Raw genomic sequence first — 5,692 nt, 5'->3', positions numbered from 1 at the left:
GAGCAGTGGAGGGTGGTGGGGCACACGCTCTCTACGTTCATCCTGGGTAACTCGGAGGAAACAAATGGTGGCTTCCTATACGAGTCTCTGCTCAAAGTCACAAGGGTGGCCTCTCCAAATTGCTGGCATTGATTTGTAATCAAGATGCTTCTCACATGAGCAATTCCTTATAGTGAGCTGCAGCAGAGGAAGCAGCGGGGATGTGCTTACTTAACAATGGTCAATAGCTTTGTAAGGTAAAGTCAGCGGAATCAAGAAGTCAATTGCCATGATGTAAGAACAGCATAAACACAACTGTTATGATGTAAGGACAAGATGAGGAGGGAAAATGCCAAAAGCAATGCTGTCACTAGGGTGGAGACTGTGGAAGAACTTGACAAGACTCTGTTTCTGAGTCTTAAAAAGTCTTAGTTAATCTCGAATTAAATATTCTCTATTCCTCAAAAAGTCTACCTTGAACTAACAGTCAATTCACACATAATAGTGAACTACAAAAGGCGTTTTCATTGGCATCAATAGTAAGATAAGCTCCCCTCCCCCCAGCCCCCACACTGGGCAAAGAGACACCTTGGTGGTGGTGGTGGTGGTGTTATATCACTCAGGGGCAAAACAGATGACAATTCTTTGTTCATCCTAGCTTGATGCCTGGCTTGATGGCCAAAGCTCTTTCATGCCTAGAATGCAGAAAAATCAAATCCAATCCAATCCAGGTAGTGCATCTCAAAAGGAGGAAGACAGACAGAGACCTGCATTCCACCATGCATGAGGCACAGGTGGGGAAAATACCCATAGACCTCCCCCTCCACTCCATGGAACAGGCGGGTTGTAGACACACAGAGCCCTGCCTACCACCATGCAGAGCAGTGAGGGAGGAGGAAGACAGACAGACCTGCGGACCTCCATGGCACCCACAGACCTGCCCTCCGGTGCAGTGCATGGCACAGTGCACAGCACAGGTGGGCCGTAGACAACTGCTTGCTGCTATGCCGAGCAGCGCTGATGGAGCATGTCACTCAGGGGCCAGGCTGCAGTGGGAGCCACCACAATATGCAAGTATGTGGTAGACAGATGGGAGAGAAAGAGAAGTGCAGCAGCTTGAGCATTATGAAGGGAGATGGAGCTTGAGACTTAAGGGTAGAGAGGAGTAGCCTGTTTGAGCGGCCAGCAGGACCACCTAGGGCCATGGTGGGAGTCATATGTGGGGGTTCGTGACTACACAGCAGCAGGGGTCAGTGTCGATATCCAAGGCTCATACTACCACTAGAGAAAATGGGATTGTCTAGGAGAACTACATGGATGTTCAGGGGCTGTGCAAAACTGGCCCTGCCCCTCACTTGACTGGGTGCTCTGGAGAGCTGACCCCACCTCTCACCAGTGACAATACTCTGGAGAGTGGCCCCTCAACTTTGTACAGGTAGCACAGTGGAGCTGGTCCTGGTGGTAGGGTGTGAGTGAGCCAGCTTCAAGGCTGTGAGTATGGGAGAACTAATTCTGGTAGTCAGGAAAGCTGCCTACAAGGTCATGAGTGCAGGAGAGCTATCCCTGCCTCTCACCACACTCAGGAGAGCAGATCCTGTGCCTCACCTGGTCAGCACAGCAGAGCTGACCCTGGTGTTGTGGGTGCAGGCGAGCCGGCCCCAAGGGTGTGAGGAAAGGACAGCTGGCCCCACCACTTGTCTGCTGTGAAGTGGCATGGGTGCAGGAGAGATGCTCTTCCCCTCTCCCCTCTTGCTCCCTGTGGCAGTTGGGAGAGTTGTCCCTGATGACATGAGAGCAAGAGAACTTGCTCTGCCCCTTCACTGGCTGTAGCACTCAGGAGAGCAGGCCCTGCATCTCACCTGGATAGGACAGTGATGCTGACCCTGAAGGCAAAGACACGGTGAGCCAGAGAAAGCTATCCCAGCCCCTTGCAGGCTGCAGCGCTTTGGAAAGTGGGCCTCTGCAGTGGAGCTGGCTTTGGAGGCACGGGTGCAGGTAAGCTGGCCTTAAGGACATGAGAGCAGCAGAGCTGACTGTGCCTCCTGCTGATGGCAACATTGGGTGGCCTAGCAGGAGCTGTGCTTGAGAGTTCACATTGGTAGTGCAGATAAGGGAGAGCCAGTGCACTGACCAGCTCAGATACCACCCAGGTCCAGATCCAGGGCGCTGAGATGGCCCACCTCAAAATCTATACCATCTGTGAACTGTCGGGATGTATGAAAGGGCCATTCCTACCGATCTAAAGCATGGAATCAACAGCATAACTGGGAGGAGTTCCGGTGAGGAGCCAATATTGATGGTGTCACAGAAGCCAGAGACCTTGAATTAGACCAATGACTCATTGCAATGAACATTCGCGGGTGAAGATGTGTGGATAGAGGGGTAGACTGTGGGACACACTGTGACACACTACAGCTTCCACAATGAGATGTTTTTCTATGCTTTGCCTTTTGGGGTGTGTGTGTGTGTTTTATTTTGGGGGTGGTTGCAAGAGCAAAGAGCGCATTTGAGGGGACAGGGAGGAGAGTGGGACTGAGGTGCATGATGTGGAACTCACAAAGTTTAAAAAATAGCGATATAAGAACACCTATCTGTCTACTAGGTGACGCCAGGACCAGACCTGTTGTGATCATCAGAAATGTCTCCAGACATTGCTAGAAGTGCTTCATGCTGTAAACCCAGCCCTGGCTGAGAACCGCCGTTCTAGAAGGTCTAATGAATGCAATGAGGAAAAAAAAAAAAAAATCAAGGTGTTGGGTATCAAAAGAGAAAGCTGCCGTTATTTGCAGAGGATGCACGCATCATCCTAGAAAACTTCAGAGAGCTGATGAACTTACTGAGAGTTGGGGGAGGTGGTTCATTCAAGTGCCTGACTATGGGGAAAAAATGTACAAAGAATCTCATGGGAATTTTCAACGACCAGCTACAAAATATGACAGCAAAGACACTTTATTGTAGTAGCAACAGAACAGAAAGTCTTGACCCAGAAAATTACCAAAATATGTACTGAAATACACAGGAAGGAAACACACAACTAATAGAAAGCAACATTTTTAGACCCAAATCCAGGGTGACCTTCCGCAAAGTGGTCGTGTGTTCTAACTAGTTTCCTCCTGCCTTTGAGTAACTCTACCAGCTTCTGCCTCTGGCTTCTGTTGACCCACAGTGGTCTTTGTCTGCATGTTGCTCCATCGAACCCAGGATTCTTGAACATGCCATCCTGTGATGTTTCAATCTGGAGTGCGTTTCCCAGAATACTCATTTTCTTACATAGTTCAGTCTCCCCACAACATGCTCCCCCCCCACACATTTCATCAGACGGCCTAAGGCTCCCTTAATTACTGGGTGCAGAACTGGGTGTGATGCCCTGCGTGAGGCCTGTTGGGAGGGAAGTTTTGCTATTCCCCTTCCTGTAGTATCTTATTTTCTATTTATTAGTATAGAAATGCAGGCAGCTTTTTTAAATTTAATTTTTAAATGTGAGCAAGCAATCAAGGTTCATTTCAGCAAAGAGATTTAGTAAGGAAGTAAGAACAGACGGCAAGTGACAGCAGCCTGTGCCATTCATTATTGTGAATAAAATCTCTTTGAGCCTCAGTTTTCCCTCCAATAGGATGGGGATACAAGTGCTTTCTCAAGAGAGCTGTGCTATTAGCTACCATATAGCATCTCTTCTTCCCCTTTCTGCATCCCAGTCAACCACAGACAGCGCCTCCTACCATCTTTTCCCTTATATTTAGACCTGCCTGTGTCAACACGTGCATTGTCTAGACTATGCTCATCGGTTGGATTTTTCTGTCCCTGCTGTTCTCTTCTTTGTAAGGTGATTAGAAAACACTTTTTATGAACAGCTCCTCTTTCAATGTCTTTGATGATTCTCCACTGAATTTCCCCAATTTAAATGTGCAGCTGGGGGCACATTATCTTTTCTGCTATTATCTTCTACCCCCTCCCTCCGGGCATCCCATGGTCTAGTCTGTCTCAGCAACACCTTGGCTTACAAAGCCAAGGCCAGAGAAAGACTATTTCCACTTGATGTTTAGCTGCAAGCACTTGCAGCCAAGAGAAAGATTACAGCGGAATGCTTTCTTCCACATGTACAGCGAGTGCTTCTTGCTAGGGAGAAGGATAGGGGTGGGGAGAGGGGGTAAGGTTGCTAGGATGGCTGGAGCCAGCGCAAAGGATTCTAGGTGGGTCTCTCTCTCAAAGCCAGAGAACTAGCCCTGGGGCTCTGGAGGCCCCGTTTCTTAGCCCAGCAGCCCACCCCCCCACAAACACCTCATTGGTCACGGACAGTTCTATTTCACGGTCAATTGGCCATAATTTCAATTATGTAGGAAGCTTTTTATTTCACATGCAAATTCCAAAACATCTCAGAAATCCAAGAAAGGCCTAGGTATGGGAGCCTAGGAGTTTAAGTCTGAAAAGTGAGAATTTTTTCACATTCTCCATCACTATGGTTAGAGGTCCTAGCCTGCTCAGAGAGTGTTGTAAGGATGACAATTGAGAAGGAGTCAGAAGAAACCTGTCTGTCTGCACAGCGTGAATGTTAAACACTAGTTTGTCTGGGGGCACTTATTTTTATTTTATTTTATTTTTTTAAAGATTTATTTATTATTATGTACTCAGTGCTCTACGTGCATATACACCTGCGGGCCAGGAGAGGATGCTAGATCTCGTTATAGATGGGCATGAGCTACCATGTGGTTGCTGGGAATTGAACTCAGGACCTCTGGAAGGACAGTCAGTGCTCTTAACCTCTGAGCCATCTCTCCAGCCCCGGCACTTATTTTTAGTGAAGTCATTTGGCTAAATGTGTAGCTAAAAACATGCTTCTCTCCCAAAACATCTTGTACGTTGATGACACACAAAATTTCTAAGAGGTGACACTAAGTGTCCTGAAGGTTAATTTTTCCCTCTCTTGTGATAAGAACACAGGCTGGGATCTAGCTATTTAACACATTTTCAAGTGTTGTTAACTTACAGGGGCAATATCCTGTAGATGACCTTCTCCCTTGTTCATTCCCTGAGACTTTAGATGTTTTCCTTTGTGTGTATTCATTGTACAGCATACTGGATGTGCTCCTGCAGGGGTGGGGGTGGGGAGGTAGGGGTTAGGATGGGGAGGTAGGGGTGGGGGTGGGGGTAAGGAAGTAGGGGTGGGGGTGGGGAGACAGAATGTTTTCCTTTCCTTTCCTTTTTTCTTTTTCTTTTCTCTTGTGTTTCGAACTCATTACGTAGACCCAGGATGGCCTCAAACTCACAGAGATCCACCTACCTGTACCTCTAAAGTGCTGGGATTAAAGGTGTGCACCATAAGACCCGACATGCGAGGGCATTTTCATACACGCATGTAAAGCACTTTGGGTATATCCTCCTGCCCTGTACCTGCCCCTTGCCTGCCTACCCCGTCTTCCTCTATATTTCTCCCTCCCGTTAGTCTCCTTTGTTCTCTTAGACAGCTTGCCTTCTGCTTTCATACCACATACACACAATTCCATGTATCTACCTAGGAACTACAAATGAGAGATTTGCTTAAGACTGACTTAACTTGCTTAATATAATTATTCCCATTGCATCCATTTCTTGCGAGCGACATAATGTTATTCTTGTTTATGGCTGAATAAAATTCCCTTGTGGCTGGGCATGGTGACATATTTCTTTAATTTCATCACTTGGGAGGTAAAGGCAGGCAGATCTCTGTGCGTTCAGG

At 47.5% G+C, this 5,692-nt stretch overlaps 1 non-coding gene across 1 annotated transcript; it reads left to right on the top strand.

The window, feature by feature from the left end:
* Nucleotides 1-541: 541 nt before the first annotated feature.
* Nucleotides 542-687, top strand: LOC127188696 (small nucleolar RNA SNORA48). The gene has a single exon (XR_007830555.1). It is a non-coding gene; the product is annotated as a small nucleolar RNA SNORA48 (small nucleolar RNA).
* The last annotated feature ends 5,005 nt before the right edge of the window (nucleotides 688-5,692 follow it).

Source organism: Acomys russatus, chromosome 4 (assembly GCF_903995435.1).
Source record: "Acomys russatus chromosome 4, mAcoRus1.1, whole genome shotgun sequence".
Lineage (NCBI taxonomy): Eukaryota > Metazoa > Chordata > Mammalia > Rodentia > Muridae > Acomys > Acomys russatus.
Note: the sequence above shows the minus strand (reverse complement) of the source record. Positions and strands in the feature narration are given on the sequence as shown.